At 38.7% G+C, this 18,928-nt stretch overlaps 1 protein-coding gene and 1 long non-coding RNA gene across 3 annotated transcripts in view; both read left to right on the forward strand.

Moving 5' to 3' along the window:
• The window catches only part of PPM1L (protein phosphatase, Mg2+/Mn2+ dependent 1L), a 309,827-nt gene that overhangs the window by 33,661 nt on the left and 257,238 nt on the right, over positions 1 to 18,928 (forward strand). The gene's annotated exons all lie outside the window — the stretch shown is intronic.
• On the forward strand, positions 981 to 18,692 carry LOC126948320 (uncharacterized). Its single transcript, XR_007723396.1, has 2 exons — positions 981 to 11,676; positions 12,745 to 18,692. It is a non-coding gene; the product is annotated as an uncharacterized LOC126948320 (long non-coding RNA).

The raw sequence follows: 18,928 nt of genomic DNA on the forward strand, positions 1-18,928 counted from the left end.
CCTTATAGATTTTCTTGTTATCTAATTATATTGTAAATGCTGATAATTTTGCCTCTCCCTTTTCTATTTGTATCTCTCTTCTTTCTTCTAATTTTATTGACTTACGCTTTTTGAATAATGTAAAATAATAGTGGTGATAAATGTGCATCTTTATTTTGTTCCCAAGCTTAGTGGTTCTGTTTCTAGAATTTCATCTTTAGTCATGACGTGGGTTTTGGACCCATGATATGTATATAATTATACATATGTTAATTATGTTAAGGAACTACATACACTTTTTTGTTTTATTAAGAATTTTTCAAAATTTGTAGTTTATATTGAAGTTTATCAAATATGTTTTCAAATTTATACTATGATCATAGTTTTTTCCTCCTTGGACCTTCTAATGGGATAAATTACATTGGTAGATCTTCTGATACCGAACCATCTTTGTTCTACTAGTATGAATCTCACATGATCATGTGTGTATAGTCTTCCCTTGGTATCTGCAGGAGATTGCTTCTGGGACACCCTTCCCCACTGTGGATACCAAAATACATGGATGCTCAATTTCCTAATATAAAATGGCATAGTACTTGCATATAACCTACACATATTCTCTTGTATACTTTAAATCATCTCTAGATTGCTTATAATACCTAATACAGTGTAAGTTGTATGTAATAGTTGTTATACTGTATTCTTTAGTGAATAATGACAAGAAAAACAGTTTTTACAAAGTTTGGTACATAAAACCATCCATTTTTTTTCCCCAAATATTTTTGATCCATGGTTTGTTGTGTCAAAGGATGCAGAACACACAGATACAGAGGGCTGTGAGGTAGGGCTTTGACATCTTTCTTAGTTACATGAGCTGTTATTAACTAATTTTGATGATATTATACTGATAAATGACTTGTTTGTTTATTTGACATTAATTTTGTTTGTGAGTTCAGATGATCATTTTTAACATTTACTAATGTTTTAACATTTACTAAATGTTTACTAATATTCTTGTTCCTCCATAGCACCTTAGAAATTAAGCATGCTTCTTTAACTGTAATGTATAAAAGTATTTTATCAGGGTAAAAATGCAGTGCAGTTTTTGCAAATATGTTGTATGTAAATATATAACAAGACAAAATAAGTTGGGGAAGGCAAACTGGCCTGGCAGTGAAGGAGCAAATTCAGGGAGATGAACACCTTTTTTTTGTGGGGGCTCTACTAGTAGAGAGGGTCATATTTGGGAACACTGATTTCGGAAAGCAGAGGGACAGGAGGGAGAGCCTGTGATACAGTGGAGATACTCTGAGGATGGGATGTATTACTGTCATGAAAACTTGACTTGCTGAGGTTACATTACTTGGGAATGCTCTGTGCAATTGTGTCTTCTTTTTGGAGGCAGAACAGAGTGACAGAGTCAGGCTGCAGAGAAGTCGCAGAGGGATGGCAGAGATTACCATGGGAAAACCAGCAATATATGGGTCATTTAAGGGTTGGCATTTAGATTTATGTGTAGAACAATTTTCATATTTTCTCATTCATGTTAGTCTCAAAGTATGTGTGTTTGACCTGGGAAGGAAATTGTTGAGGATTATGTTAGTCAGATTTAAGCTGATCTGTTAAGAGTTATTTTCAGGTTGTATTTGTACAGTGTTCATGGGAGGAGGATTCTGAGGGGGTTTCTTTAAGTCATCCTTTAGTTTAAAGAGAGATCCAGAAGGTCTTTTGACTTGTAAACATTCTCACTGGCTCCCAGTATTTTCATTCATTGTGCCAAACTCGATTAGCACTACTCTATCTTCTGGTCTCTCACTAGTTTTATAAGGCTAAGGCCACAGTGACAGTCACTGCACTAGGCATCCCGGTTTTCATGCGATCATTTAAAGAGAGACGTAAAATGAACAATGGGTTTATACGTCAAAGAAGGAGTGGAAAAAGGCATAGGCTTAGAGTCAGTCAGATGCCATTGAACTCCTTATTAAACCTTTAAACCTAAAGCCTCTATTTCTCATCTGAAAATAGTAAGTAGGGATAATAATGTGTACTTTACAGAGTTTTGTAAAACCTTAATGAGATATGTGCCCAAAGAACTGGAGCAGCATAACTAGGTCTCAGTAAGTTTATTTATTTTTCTCTTAATAGCTTATATTTTAGTCTTATTGAATAATTTTCTTTAAATCTAGTTTCATTTTATCCGTTCATTCAACCAAAAACCATTCACTGAGCACTTACTCTGTGACAGGTATTGTTCTAGGGCCTGACATTAGAACAGTGATCAAGGCAGGCAGGGTCCCTGTGCTTATGAAATTTGCTTTCCAGTGGATAGGAAGAGAGAATAAAAAGCAGATTAAACTAGAAATAATCAGATAATGATTAGTAATGTGATAAAAATATAAACAGGGAGAAATAATGAGTGTTAGGAGTGCTTCTTTAGATTGGATGGACAGGAAAGGCCTCTTGAATAAAATGACATTTTACTGAGCCCTGAATAACAAGAAGGAGCCAGCTGTATTAAGATCTGGAGGAAGAACATTCTAGGCAGAGGGACACTACTGCAAAGGTGACATGAGCTTTTTTTATTTTAGAAAGAGAAGGATGGAACTGTTCAGTCAACAACCAGATCTTGAGGGATCTCATGGGAGTTTAGTGTAAGGGGGGTTTGGAGTTTTTCACATGCCTAAGATATATGGGTGTGTGTTAACTTATGGCTGAACTACTGTGGTAATGGTCTAATGTCAGCATGTACCCAGGTAATATTCATAATACTATCCTTTGCGGGAGAACAAGAAAGAAATCCTTACTTGTAGGTAGGTACGTAAGTAGGTAGATTAAAATTCAAAGTGAGGCTAATACACATAACTAATTTTTGAGGTTAGCTAATCAGAGGTGATTAAAGTAATATGCTCTTATAATTAACTTTTAGTTATTTTTATTAGTATCATTTAGTTTATGATAATTCCTTGGATATTGTGGTATAATATGAAAAGTTATGACCACTTAAGTAACAACTTAGTACCGAAGATCAGTTATATTTGATGGTGATTTGGTAGCTTAGAATTCAGATGAAGATGTATTTTTTAAAGTAAGCTTTTAATTTTAGAATGGTTTTAGGTTTGCAGAGAAGTTGCAAAGATAGTACAGAGTTCCCATATGCTTTACACCCAGTTTCTCCTATTATTAACATCTTGCAATACTATATTTGTCACAATTGATGAGCCAATATTGATACACTATTATTAACTAAAGTTCATACTTGCAGTGCAATCCTGAAGCTAACCACAATGAGTTGGTGCAGACTTCAGAGGCTGAGAGCACAGTCGTCCCTAAGGCTCTTCTCATTTCAGATACCTGCAAACTCTGGGGTTCCCAGACTATCTGTGTTTCTGACCAACTGGCTACAATTCAGTAATTTGCTAGAATGATTCACAGAACTTAGGGAAGTGCTATACTTATGATTACAGTTTTATTATAAAGGATACAGCCAATGAAGAATTACATAGGGTGAGGTCTGAAAGGGTCCCCAGTGAGGAGTTTCTTTGTCTTCAGGACACAGTCACTCTCCCAGCACATTGATATATGATTACCAACCAGCACAGCTCATTGAGGAATGTTCCTCAGTTTGGGGTTGTCTGATGTTTTTCTCATTAGATTGGGGTTATGGTGGTTTTAGATGGAAGGTCACAGAGGTAAAGTGCCTATCATATCAAGAATGTGTAACTGACATGACTTATGACTTTTGATGTTAACCTTGATCATCTGGCTGAGGTAGTGTTTGTCAGGTTTCTCACCTGTGAAATTATCCTCACCCACCTCTTTTTCATACCTCACTATTTGGAAGGAAGTCACTACATGCTGCCCACACTTAGGTCTCTACCTCCTTGAGAATGTAGTATGATAAAGAGATTTGATAGGTAGAAAGAGAAAGAGAAGTGATTTAAAACTTGTAGGTTATTAAAACTCTATTAACCTTTCCAAATACTAGAAAAATAGAATCGTGGAGTTGGATGGGACCTTTCTTGAGATGAGCAAGTTTGAAAGAGCCATATAGAGACAGAGTTCACTGTTGGTGAGAGGTACGTTGATAATTGAAATGCTGCATCTACACATTTCTGTCAAGTCATTATGATCTGTGGCACGTGAGATGACCTATGGTTACCCTGTTGAATAAAAAGTTGCCCCTATGTCAGGCCTTCCAATGTGTTTTGGGATAAGAAATATGGTAAGAGCTGCATCTCTCCTTGTAGAGGATTTAAAATAAGCTCAGTAAAGTGTTGTGTATGTTGATTTCCATGAAATATAATTCTTCCATGGCTTGGACTTTTAGAAGGTGAACTTTGGGGATATGAACAAAAGTTCTCTAAAAAGGAATTTGAACGAAAGAGACTTTATTTCAGTGGACAGTTTGCAAACTGAGGAGAGGCAGCCTTAGGTGTAAAACAAAGGTGCATTCCAGAGAACAATGGCAGGGTTCCAACAAAAGTTCCCGCCCAGGTTATCAATCAGGTTTGTTTATGCAAATGAAGGACTAAAACTTGCTCAGTTCTGATTTATCAAGACAACTGAATCCTGATTGGTTGATACAGCTGAGCCTAATTGGCTGGGGCAGGTGAGCTCTGATTGGTTGGTTTCCAAGCTGGAAACCGGAAGTCTGTTAGATGTTTATTTTACAAATAAAACTGGGGTGTGGGTTTCTGGCTGCAGTTTGTCTTGGCACTGACAGCAGGAACTGGTTTGGCTTGATTGTAGAAAGGGGAGGTCCTGTGCTATTTTTACATCTGAGAATAGAGTACAGGACTGCTCCCTCACCCAGCTATGTCTGCCTGGTTCTGTTTTAACTTTGAGCAACTCAGCCACAGGAAATCCATTTTATCTGGGGCCTCTTTAACAGAGGTTTTGTTGCTGTCTTTATCTGGGCAGATTCAACTTTTGGCTTATGGAGGAATTATTTTAGTATATCATATATATTCAGGTTCTGTGTTCTGGAATGACAAATTACTTGTCGAGCTACTTAAAGATGATCACTATATTAAATCTGATAGTTGATGAGTGGGGAAAAGGGCATTCTGAATTGGTTGAAGGAATTGAGAACCCTACTGTGACTAGTGTGTCTGTGTCCAATAGCTCTCCTCATGATAAAACTCTAGCTTCCAGCCATATGCACATAACATGAAATTTTAGACAAGAATATTCACTGAAAAGCATTTGGTATGAGAGGAAAAGATGTTCACTTTGTAGTTTGATTTACATATTTTTATTATTACTCTTTTAATGGCTCCAAGCAGCAAGGAAGTATCATTTGTAACTTCTAAAACACTTAGCCTCTTTTGTCCTCATTGTAAAGCACGAAGTTCTTAAAGGACTGATTAATTCAAACAACACCCTCTGAGAGCAAGATTCTTATCTTCACTTTGTAGCAGGGGTGTCCAAAGTTTTGGCTTCCTTGGGCCACATTGGATGAATAAGAATTGTCTTAGGCCACACATAAAATACACTAACATGATAGCTGGTGAGCTTAAAAAAAATTGCAAGAAAATCTCAGAATGTTCTAAGAAAGTTTACAAATTTGTGCTTAGGCCTCATTCAAAGCTGTCCTGGGCTGCATGTGGCCCATGGGTGGAGGGTTGGACAAGCTTGCTTTAGAGAAAGAGGAAAGGCAGGAGGTAATGGTGAAATGGTCTGATTTGAGGCAGTGGCTGAGCCTGGGAGAAGATGAACCTGGGATGGCTTGACTGAGTCCATATCTGCCTGAGAAAGATAAAAGCTGCTGCTTTAACTTCAGGTGAGCCTCACTCCCATGCAGGGAATAAGATTTCCAGGAAGGAAGAAATGTTACTTAAGGACTGGAAAAGATGAAAATGGGAAAGTGCCACATACATAGCAGATTGTATAATGTATTGGCATGTCTTTTCTTCAAAATTCCAATCCATCAATAAGCATTTTTTTTCACAATAATTTTTCAAAATTTGTCATTTTAAAAAAAGGCACTGCCCCCTTTTCTAAGTAGCTCTAGACCAGGGTTTAGATCTGGTCTTAACACGGTTAGCATTTTGGACTGGACAATTTTTTGTTGTCGTGGAGGCTGTCTTGTGTACTGTAGGACGTTTATTTAGCAGCATCCCTGGCTTCTGCCCTTTAGATGATAGTAGCAACCAACCTTCCCACCCCCACAAACAAAACTGACTCCAGACATTGCCACGTACCCTGGTGGGGGCAAAATTGCCCCTGGGTGAGAACTGCTCCCCTAGTGTTAGCAAAACAACCCTCAGACCCCAGTTGTGACTGTGATCTCTTTCAGTTGGGTGCAGTGCCTCATCACCAACCTGATTTTCTCTAGCTGTAAAAGAAATGAGGTTGGGAGACTTTCTGTGTGCCTTTTTATCATGTTTCTAGAATCAGTTTAGAAGATAAAACATTAATGAGTAACTTTATATGGCAAATTTATCTTGATACAATCTCGAACAATTTAAAAGTAATACAGATCATATTTACACGTTAAGTACATTTCCCCAGGTGAGTAAACTGTCTTCAGTCACTACTTAATTTTATTCTTGTTTACCTTTTCACTTTTAGGAAGACTGCAAACTTACCCCCACTTATTTCTTCGTGAAGCCTCACAGGGCTCCCCCAGGTTTTGTCTGTAGCTCTTTGATCTCATAGTGGCTTTGCTAACCAGTACTCAGTGCTAGTGATTTCGGCTAGTTATTTCCCCAGAGAAAGCCCTAATAAGGTTGATCTTAGCGAAATTCCTTAACTGATTTCCCCGAAATCTGAATCAGGGAACCAACCAGCAACCAGGGACTTCCTCCTCTCAACTTCCTTCTCCTAATTCAAACCTGGAAGCCTAGGAAAACCTGGTCTGGGAATGCTTAAAAGAATAAATCTCCACTCTGTTGTTTGAACATTATGTACGTTTTAGACAAAAGGTATATGATATCTGCTCAAATGCCCTCCTGTAAAATTGGAGTAAGGCAAAGGAAAACCTGCGAGCATTTCTTGCCTCCACCATCACCTCCTTTTGGATTTGCATACTTATAGCTCTCTTTTTGGGAGGTTGCTTCTGCAGAGGCCTGGAGGTTGGGTGGGGTCTGGGGAAGGGTAGAATGAGCTGCCTAGTCTCTGTGATGGTATTTCTGTGCTGCATCTCTGCTACCTTTTTTCCTGCCCCAATCATAATCCTCAGTTTTTGAAAATATCTCTTACATCAGATAGCACATTAAATATCTTCCTTTGGGTGATCTGAAAAGAAATAAGAATCCCTGAGAAGAATGTACTCATAGAAGAATCATAAGTGTGTCAGCGGTGCAGCTTCACTTTGCTCTTTGTGGGACCTCAATTAGTTTGAGTAGTCCACCTGTTATCTTTGGCTATCTCAGCTGTTACCTTTGGCTATCTCAGGGAAACAGAGGAGCATGACCAAGGGCTTGAACTTTGGAGTAAGAGGGATCTGCATTTAAATTTGATTCTCCTCTTTACTAGCTTTCTCCTGACTTCTCTGAGTCTCATCTGTGAAACAGGTGTATACATTGGTGTGGAACACCCAATTAGGATAAGAGTGTAGAATAAAAGAGATAATGTGCTTTATCGGGCATTGAATAGGAACTCAATGAAATGTAGCTCCTGTTCTTTCACTCTCCCTTCCTGCCTTTCTTTCCCTTCACTTACTGAAGCCAGTTATTTCCAAATACCTTGGATAATCTAGGGTAAACACAATGACCTCCTTTCACTCCGCTCTCCCATGCTCACTCTGTCACTTTTTCTAACCCTCAGCACTCCAGGTACAGGCACATCTTGTTTTATTGCACTTAATTGCATTTCACAGACACCGCAGTTTTTTTTTTTTTTTGGTTTGTTTTTTTAAACAAATTGAAGGTTTGTGGCAACCCCGTGTTGAGCAAGATTATTGGCACCATTTTTCCAATGGCTTGTGCTTACTTCATGTCTCTGCTATATTTTGGTAGTTTTTTCAATATGTCAGACTTTTTCATTATTATTATATCTGTCCTGGTGTTTTCTGGTCAGTGATACTTGGTATTGTTATTGTTTTGGGGCACCACGAATCACACTCATAGAAGACAATGAACTTAAATGCTGTGTGTGTTCTGACTACTCCATTGACCCGCCATTCTTCAGTCCCTCTCCCTCTCCTAGGCCTCCCTATTCCCTGAGACACAACAATATCGAAATTAGGCCAATTAGTAACCCTTCAATAGCCTCTAAGTGTTCAAGTGAAAGGAAGAATCCCATGTCTCTCACTTTAAATCAAAAGCTAGAAATGATTAAGATTAGTGAGGAAGGCGGGTTGAAAGCTGAGACAGGCCAGCAGCTAAGGCTCTTGGAACAGACAGCCAAGTTGTGAATGCAAAGGAAAAGTTTTTGAAGGAAATCAAAAGTGCTACTCCAGTGAACACAAGAAAGGCAAGAAAGTAAGACAGCCTTCTTGCTGATATGGGAAAAATTTTAGTGGCCTGGATAGAAGATCAAACTAGCCACAACATTCTCTTCAGCTAAAGCCTGATCCAGAGCAAGGCCCTAACTCTCTTGAACTGTGTGAAACCTGAGAGAGGTGAGGAAGCTGCAGAAAAAAAGTTGAAAGCTAGCAGAGATTGCTTCATGAGGTGTAAGTAAAGAAGTCTTCTCTACTTCTCTTGCATGAAAATGCAAGGTGGGCTGGGCGCAGTGGCTCACGCCTGTAATCTCAGCACTTTGGGAGGCCGAGGCGGTTGGATCATGAGGTCAGGATATTGAGACCATCCTGGCTAACACGGTGAAACCCTGTCTCTACTAAAAATACAAAAAAAATTAGCTGGGCGTGGTGGTGGTCACCTGTAGTCCCAGCTACTCAGGAGGCTGAGGCAGGAGAATGGTGTGAACCCGGGAGGTGGAGGTTGCAGTGAGCTGAGATCGCGCCACTGCAATCCAGCCTGGGTGGCAGAGTGAAACTCCGGCTCAAAAAAAAAAAAAAAAGAAAAGAAAAGAAAGAAAAAAAAGCGCAAGGCGAAGCAGCAAGTAATCCAGAAGATATTGCTAAAATAATTGATGAAGGTGGCTACACTAAATAACAGATTTTCATTGTAGACAAAACAGCCTTCCTGGAGGAAGGTGCCATCTAAGACTTTCATAGGTAGAGAGAAGTAGTCAGGGCCTGGCTTCAAAACTTCAAAGGACAGGCTGACTCTCTTGTTAAGAGCTAATGCAGCTGGTGACTTTAGGTTGTAGCCAATGCTTATTTACCATTTCAAAAAAACCTATGGCCCTTAAAAATTTTGCTAAATCTACTCTGCTTATGCTCTCAAAATGGAACAACAAAGCTTGGATGATAGCACATCTGTTCACAGCATGGTTTACTGAATATTTTAAGCTCACTATTGAGATCTATTGCTCAGAAAAAAAGATTTCTTTCAAAATATTGCTGCTCATTGACAATACACCTAGTCACCCAAGAGCTCTAATGGAGATGTACAAGGAAATTAATGTTGTTTTCATGCCTGCTAACACAACATCCATTCTGCAGGCCATGGATCAAGGAGTAATTTTGACTTTCAGGTCTTATTATTTAGGAAATACATTTTGTAAGGCTGTGGCTGCCATAGATTGTGATTCCTCTGATGGATCTGGGCGGAGCACATTGAAAAGCTTCTGGAAAGGATTCACCATTCTAATTGCCATTAAGAACATTTGTGATTCATGGAAGGAGGTCAAAATATCAACATTAACAGGAGTTTGGAAGAAGTTGATTCCAACCCTCTTGGATGACTTTGGGTGGTTCAATAGCAAGAGAGCTAGAATTAGAAGTGGAGCCTGAATTTCTGTAGCTGAAGTTCTGTAATATTATGATCAAACTTTAGTAGATGAGGAAGAGTTGCTTCTTATACATGAGCAAATAAAGTGGTTTCTTGAAATGGGATCTATTCTAGTGAATATGCTGTGAACATTGTTGAAATGACAACAAAGGATTTAGAATGTTACATAAACTTTGTTGATAAAGCAGCGGCAGGCTAGGAGAGGACTGACTCTAATTTTTAAAGAAGTTCTACTCTGGGGAAAATGCTATCAAACAGCATCATGTGCTACAGAGAAATATTTCATGAAAGATGACAAATTTCATTGCAACCTCATTTTAAGAATTGCCACACCTACCCCAGCTTTCAGCAATCGCCACCTTTATCAGTCATTGAGGCAAAACCCTCCACCAGCAAAATTGCTGAAGGCTCAGATGACTGTCAGCATTTTAAAAGCAATAAACTAGTTTTAATTAAGGTATGTACATTGTTTTTATTAGACATAATGCTATTGTACACTTAATAGACTACAGCATAGTGTAAACATAATTTTTATGTGCAGCGGGAAACCAAAAGTTTGTGTGACTCTCTTTATTGTGATACTGCTTTATTGTGTTGGTCTGTAACCAAAACCTCAGTATCTTTCAGATGTGCCTGCGTGTTCATATCCTGGGCCTTTGTGCTTGGTATTCATTTTGCCTGGAACATGTTCCCCTGCTTATCCACGTGGCTTGCTCCTTTTCTTTCTTTGGGTCTCTACTTGTATGTCACCTATCAGAGAGGCCTTCTGTGACCGCTATATATAAAATAGGACTTGCCCTCTATTTTCTGATACTTCCCAACCCCTTATTGTGCTTGGTTTTTCTCCCTGCCACTCAGTATCTATTGGCCTATTATTTATTTGTGTGTGTATTGTATGTCTCACCTCCCTATTATGTAAGTCTCGCAAGGATAGGGACTTTTTGTTAATTGCTGTATCCTCAGTGCCTAGGACACTACTTGGCCTGCATTTGGTACTCAATAAATGTTTGTTAAATGCATGAATAAAGGAATAGTATTTTTTATTCATGCCATATTTTCCTTCAGTTATTCAAGAAAAAAAGTATGCATACTGATTTTAAAAACAGTTAAATTATTTAAATTGTCTATTCTTTTTATTTCAGGATATTATTCAATTTAGAGGTGACCATTTTTAGCCTTTAGTATTTCATACTAAAATATGATTTCTTCTGAGGCTTTTTTCCTTTAGACAGTTTTAATTTTAGAGAACTTTTAATTGTATCATTAACATTCCTGTCTGTAGGTCACTGTTGTGTGGTGGATTGGGAAAACAGGGAGAGACCTATGTTCTACTTATATCAATTCTTCGTGACCTTCAGCTATTGTCAAAATCTTTAATACTTTTTTTCCCCCAAATCCCCTATTCTGAGAAGCATTAATACTTTTTTAAATGGAGAAATTGAAAATACATGATATATTGAGGTAGATTTTCTTAGTAGCCTAAAATGATATCAAGAATGTTTTGGAGCCATAAGCCAGTTGGCTGATGTAGGGAAAAATCTTCTGAGCTTTTTTTTTTTTTAAATTTAATTTCTTTGCTTGAATAGCATGTAATATTTTAACAGCCAAAGTTGTGGTCATTTTTAACAATTCCGATGATAATTACACTTGCAAGCCAGGTGATTTGTCATATATCTTTAAAACTCTCAACTAACATGCTGTTTTATTTCTGCTCTGTTTGGTTCTTCACCTCTGATTCTGCACCTAGGCTCTCTTGGATTAATAATGTATTCTAAGAACTGGAAGGTCTGGCATCCTTATAATTCTGTATTTTTCTGTATTGTATTTTCTGTATTGTTTTAGGTAGAAAACAATAATTAACAATTTAGGCAACATTTAAACACACTTGGATAAGGTAGATTTTATTTATTTTATTTATTTATTTTTTTTTAATTATCTACTGTAACTTTATTTATTTATTTATTTATTTTATAATTTATTTATTACTATTATACTTTAAGTTGTAGGGTACATGTGCATAACGTGCAGGTTTGTTACATATGTATACTTGTGCCATGTTGCTGTGCTGCACCCATCAACTCGTCATTTACATCAGGTATAACTCCCAATGCAATCCCTCCCCCCTCCCCCCTCCCCATGATAGGCCCCGGTGTGTGATGTTCCCCTTCCTGAGTCCGAGTGATCTCATTGTTCAGTTCCCACCTATGAGTGAGAACATGCGGTGTTTGGTTTTCTGTTCTTGTGATAGTTTGCTAAGAATGATGGATTCCAGCTGCACAGCAAAAGAAACTACCATCAGAGTGAACAGGCAACCTACAGAATGGGAGAACATTTTTGCAATCTACTCATCTGACAAAGGGCTAATATCCAGAACCTACAAAGAACTCAAACAAATTTACAAGAAAAAAACAAACAACCCCATCAAAAAGTGGGCAACGGATATGAACAGACATTTCTCAAAAGAAGACATTCATACAGCCAACAGACACATGAAAAAATGCTCATCATCACTGGCCATCAGAGAAATGCAAATCAAAACCACAATGAGATACCATCTCACACCAGTTAGAATGGCAATCATTAAAAAGTCAGGAAACAACAGGTGCTGGAGAGGATGTGGAGAAATAGGAACACTTTTACACTGTTGGTGGGATTGTAAACTAGTTCAACCATTATGGAAAACAGTATGGCGATTCCTCAAGGATCTAGAACTAGATGTACCATATGACCCAGCCATCCCATTACTGGGTATATACCCAAAGGATTATAAATTATGCTGCTATAAAGACACATGCACACGTATGTTTATTGCAGCACTATTCACAATAGCAAAGACTTGGAATCAACCCAAATGTCCATCAGTGACAGATTGGATTAAGAAAATGTGGCACATATACACCATGGAATACTATGCAGCCATAAAAAAGGATGAGTTTGAGTCCTTTGTAGGGACTTGGATAAGGTAGATTTTAAAAATACAAGCCAGTTCACATGTTCTGGATAAGAAAGGTTTTAAAAATACAAGCCAATTTACATGTTCTGTGATTTTTAAAAATAAGGCTGCATAAAGTTTTCATTTTTATATATATTTCTGCATATGAAGCCTGTTCAGTGAGTGTTATGCTTTGCCATAGGTAAGCTTAGAGAATTTATTTGAGAAATATATAATATATGTAGGAATATAACTAGGTCTATTTTTCAATAGGGGAGTGGTAAGGTTTACTAAATGTTTAGCGATATATATACACACACACATACACACACACACACACGGGAATTTTTTGTCCTTTAATATTGATAAGGGAAAAAGCAAAGATATTTTTCATGTTTTTTGCTGTATTTGCTTAGACTATCCCAAACATTGGTGATTTTTATCTAGGAGGTTTATCCATTTAAGGGCCAGAGTCAGCCTTTCCTGAATACGAACATAAAACCGTTGCTTTGAAGGACATTTTGCACTTGGGGCAAAGTGAAATTTGTTAAGTAAATGGGTTTTATGTGTTGCAGGACTAGAGAAGTAGTAACCTGGGACTGAGAACATTGTCCAATTTAAGACTACCAGACCATGGACAGTCACAGGATGAAGAATATTAGAGCTGAACCATCTATATTTTCTAAGTTTCGTGCACAACAGCAAATGATTCAGACTATGTTTGTTCCCACGTGCCAGGGAGCTCTTGTGCTGATGTGATGAAACTTGGCATAGCACAGTCCTCCAGCAGAGCAGTGCCTGCCTGTTTATGCTGAGATAACTTGCACTCTCTTGATTTTACTCAGGGGACTTCTGCAGTTTTTTGTTTTGTTTTGTTTTGTTTTGAAAACTGTGTCCCTGCCTCTAGTGCATTTCCCTTTTAGTATTTTTCCTCTCCCACAGTGTCTCAGCCTGAGGTAATTTGACTGTCATATATAGGAGGTTTGGGGTTTATATTATCTACAGATTATATATGTTGTATAGGTTCCCATGGCTTCGTTTCATACATAGTTTGAACTTATATAGTCATTTCCAGCATTCCTTCCTGTTTCTTCTTACTTTTAGCTACTGCCTAATCTGCCCTAGAGCTGTTTGTGTCCATTGCCTTGGTTGTAAATGCAACAGCTCCCCACACCCAAGCCCTTAGCTTCAGAAGTGCTTTCCTTATGACTTCACAGAGTCATCTTGGTGGCTACCTCGGGTTCTGCCCAGCATCCTGTACTTAGACATCTTGTCCTAGGAATTAACTCTGTAATACTCCTCCTCTCTCAACTGCCTCCTTACATGGCAAAGACTCATCTTAGTCTTTTTGGTTTCACAGTGTTTCAGAAAGCTGTAGTTTTCTTTCAACTCTGCCCTCATGGTTTTACCTTCTGTTCTCTCACCCTGGGTCCCTGGGTCCCTAACCCTGGTCAGGGATCTGTGACAGTACCTGGCCATGTAATTAGGAGAGAGGGATCTGGTCATTATGTAACTAGGTTGTGGAATGCCAGCTGAGTAAGTGGTTAGAAATCTACAATCCGGCTTGGAACTGAGGTTTCATGGTGTTGATGTGACCCCATGCGGGTGAGCAATTTACTCTGTGTTAGAACGTTTTCATTTTTAAAAGGTAGACGACAAGGTCTCATATGATCGTTAGGAAGAACACTAATGTTTTTGAGCTCTGAGCTGGGCACTTCATTCTCACGTTCTTTTTAGCCCTCAGAGCATTCTTGTGGTAGGGAAAGTGAGTGGCAGATGCATTGAGGAAAACATGCATATGGATACACACATATTCATACTTTACACTGTAAATTTTAAATATGCCTAATAAAGTTATACTAGGAGACAGTGTGGTATAGTAGAAAGAGCATGGGCTTTGAAAAATTCACAAAGACCTGAGTTTAAATTTCACTTTTATCCTGGCAAAAGCAATAGTCCTCCTGGGGCAGTGTACTTTTTAAAAGGTAAAGAGGCAAATACAGAGTTTGGATGAAAAAACCAGGCACAATTAAAAATTTTTTTGAATTAAAAAGTCTCACTACTCTTATCACTGGTATGGCTGTACAGACTCTTGGAGATAAAACATGGACTCTATTAAGATGCAGACTGACAAAATTCCCTTCATGGATTAACTTCAAGATACCTGGATACTCCAGAAAGCTCAAAGAGGTGAAAATGGAAGAAACAGTGCTGGCCAGATGGTCTGGCTGCAGCATTAAGGCGAATCCTAAGGTTAACTCACCATCTCAGTGTAAAATATGCGTAGGGGACATTTAGGGTGCTAACTCAAAAGATAAACCAGGAGCAGCAGAAAGAGATGTTCTCCCCTCCCCCAAAAGTAGGCAGTCATATGCTCATACCATTCACTTTCCTTCTTTTCTATGTGGTGTCATTAGTCCAATCCTCTCTGTTTGACAGGACCATCCCTATTCCAGCGTCTGATGATTTGTTTAATCAAAATTACTTTCTCTGAATAATAACTTCAGAAATTAAGAACTTATGTCATATTTTAGAGAGATCATTGGTAATTTTTGTACAAATAATTTCTGAATCAAGAAAAAATTAAAATGGTATGTCAGACAAATTTAGATAAAACAATGAAAAGTGTTCATACTAGTATATATAGACATGCCTTATGGCTCCACTTAGGTGGCTCTATTTTTTTTTTTTTTTGCTGATAAACAATCTCTTCTAATAATTTTACTGCTGTTATTTCTTTATTTAGCTATTTAATTATGCATGACAATTGATGGATAGAGAGCAGTTTTTCAAGTTAAGCTTTGAGCCTTCACATTCAAAGGTATTTTTCCTCTTGTGTTTAGAGATCTTTGTTGAGTTTATGTAGTATTTAATATTTAAAAACTGAGACTGAGAGACACTTAGCATAGAGATTGTTAAATATAATTTATTTATTTATTTATATTTATTTATTTATTTTTTGAGACAGAGTCTCGCTCTGTTGCCCAGGATGGAGTGCAATGGCGCAATCTTCACTCACTGTAAGCTCCACCTCCTGGGTTCACGCCATTCTCCTGCCTCAGCCTCCCCAGTAGCTGGGACTACAGGTGCCTGCCATCACGCCCAGCTAATTTTTTTTTTTTTTTTGTATTTTTAGTAGAGATGGGGTTTCACCACGTTAGCCACGATGGTCTCAATCTCCTGACCTCGTGATCCGCCCGCCTTCGCCTCTGAAAGTGCTGGGATTACAGGCATGAGCCACCACGCCCGGCTGAGATCGTTAAATACAATTTAACTTTTAAAAAACCTCCTCCCTGTTAAAGAAAGGATCATTGTTTTTGTTGAATTATAAATGTTATTGTTTAAGCTTCCAGATATTTAATATTTCAAAGTTCAATAACCCATCTTTGAGTCAGAATGCCTGAGAGAATCCCATTTCCATATCTAAAATTAGAAATGGCATGCGGAGACTACAGGCATTTTACCAGACATGGTAATTATATGTTTTCTCTTTTTGAGAAAACCTGAAGAAAAAAATCAAGCATTAGTTCTTTACTGAATAAATAGTCTTTCTTGGACAGTACCTCTGTCCATTTATTTTATTTGAGAATCAGTTGTAGCCATGTATCTGTGATGTATTCCTTACCATTTCTCATTTTCTCATTTAGAATTTTATTTTTCCCTAAACAAATCTATTAGGTCATACAAATGTTACAATTTCCTAATTTTGTTTATAGATAACTATGTTTGTGAAATGTTTTGCCAAATTTACACAAATACCTTTTTATATTTTGAGCATCTTCTTTCTGTGCTCTAATTGCCATGCATGGGGGCTAATGTACACACTAGCTTTGCCTTGTGACTTTAAATTGATTCCGGATTCTTAGAGTGTGTGGAAGATGCACATTTGTGGTTAGCCCCTATAGTACTGATGACTGATCATCATGTGTAAGGGATCTGCCTCCTTCCTCACGTTTGGGAAATTGACCTTGGAGAGGAGTTTGAGGTGGGACTCAAATGGAGGAAGGGAAATACTCTCTGGAGACAGTGTGACCTTCTCCTGGCATCTGGGTTCTCCACCTCCTGCTGTCAGGCTGCCCTGCTTGGGAAGCTGGCTGTGTTCCCAGCCTACAGAGGATTGCTGCTCAGGGCCTAGAGCCCTAGCCCAGCTAGGCAGATCATCTGTGATTTTTTTATTACTAACTCTGTATTCCACTGGCATATGTAATTCAGTACTGACTGTAATTTATATCACTTTGAAGTCTAATAAGTGTGCTTTTTATCTGCATCTTAATATTTGCCAAATTGTTTTTTTCCTCCATTATTAAAAGTAATAATTCCTGTATTGAATTTGAGAAATGAAAAAGTAGGGGACTAATTTCAGAACGGTGGTACCTCGACTAGGATTACTGGGGAAAACTTTGTACTATTATGCTTGTTACATTGCTTCTGCTGCACTGCTGTTCAACTTCACATTTAAAAATGTACTTGAGGCCAGGTGCAGTGGCTCATGCCTATAATCCCAGGACTTTGGGAAGCCGAGGCAGGTGGATCACTTGAGGTCAGGAGTTCAAGACCAGCTTGGTCAATATGGTGAAACCCCATCTCTACTAAAAATACAAACATTAGCCGAGTGTGGTGGCAGGTGCCTGTAATCCCAGCTACTAGGAAGGTTGAGGCAGGAGAATTGCTTGAACCTAGGAGACGGAGGTTGTAATGAGCCAAGGCCGTGCCATTGCACTCCAGCCTGGGCGACAGAGCGAGACTCCGCTTCAAAAATAAAATAAAATAAAATAAAAAATGAACTTGAATCTAAATTGGATACTACCTCCCCCACCTTTAAATCTGTCAGTAGTTAAAGGTATAGCCCATACCTGTAGCCCGTAGGTAGAATCTGGCCTGCAGACTTATTTGTTCTGCTCAGCATTTAAAAACCTGTAAATTTCACATAAGGACCACATTCTCAGCATCCCTTGAAAATCTGCAAAATATGTCAATATTGAGCCCACATGCTTGCCATGGCTGGAAAAAAGCAACAACAACAACCATCCCCCTGCCCCCTGTGACATCCTTGGTTTGACAGTTTGCCATACCAACTGGTGTCTCACACTCAGTCTGCTTGGCCCATTTGCATTACTAGTCTGAGCCCTCTAGGTACCCTGGAAAACCACTCCAGCCTTATTTCGTTCTTGTGTTTATATCCACTCTGTGCCTTATCTGTAGAACTTTCAGAGATCCAAGGTAGGGGCTGTGCTCTCCAGCCTCTGGACCTTTGCACATTCTAAACCTTCTTCTGGAAATGCCTTTCCCCACTTCCTTCTCCTGGTTGACTCTCACGTAGCTTACAAGACCCAGCCTGATCATAGTGTTTGAGAAGTCATCCCTGACTTTCTCTGCCTGGTTGTGTAAAGATACCCCCTGCAGAGCACGCTTCACTGCTCTCTACATCTCAGTTTTAGCACTTAGCGTACTGTACGTTAACTGTTGTATTACATGTCTTTCTTCCCCTTAGATCTAGGGTCTGGAGGGAGGGTCTGTGCTACACTTTTCTGTTTATTCAACTATTCACAATTGTTGTTACACAGTAAGCTTGAACTACATACTTTTATTGATATGTTGTAATATTGTCTAAGGCAATGAATCCCCACCTTACCTGCATGTTAGAATCACCTGGACAGCTTTGAAAAATCGAAGTAACATCTTGGCACAGTGGCAGGCTGTAGACCCAGCTTCTTAGGATGCTGAGGTGGGAGGATTGCCTGAGCTCAGAATTCGAATGTAGCTTGGGCAACATAGTGAGACCTCTTGGTCTCTGAAAAAAGAAAGAAAGAAAGAGAGAGAGAGAGAGGCGGGGTGGGGGGGGGGGGGGGGAGAGAGGAGAAAAAGAGAGGAGAAAAAGAAAGGAAAGAAAAAGAAAGAAAAAGAAAATGAAAAGGAGGGAAGGAAGGACGGGAAGGAAAGGAAGGAAAGCAAAGAAAGGGAGGAAGAAAGAAGAAAGAGAAAGAGAAAGAAAGAAGGAAAGAAAGAAAGAAAAGAAAGAAAGAGAAAAAGAAATCTTAATATCCAGGTCACACCTAGACCAGTTACATCAGAATCTCCGAAGATGGGGCCGAGGCATCAAGTTTTTAAAACTCCTCTGGTGATTCCAGTGTGCAGCCAAGGTTGAGAGCCAGTGGTCTGGGACATTTAGGATTATCTAAAGAAAAGCAGTTTACCCTGATTTGGTTTGAGATTA

The sequence above is a fragment of the Macaca thibetana genome, chromosome 2 (assembly GCF_024542745.1).
Source record: "Macaca thibetana thibetana isolate TM-01 chromosome 2, ASM2454274v1, whole genome shotgun sequence".
In the NCBI taxonomy this organism is placed as follows: domain Eukaryota; kingdom Metazoa; phylum Chordata; class Mammalia; order Primates; family Cercopithecidae; genus Macaca; species Macaca thibetana.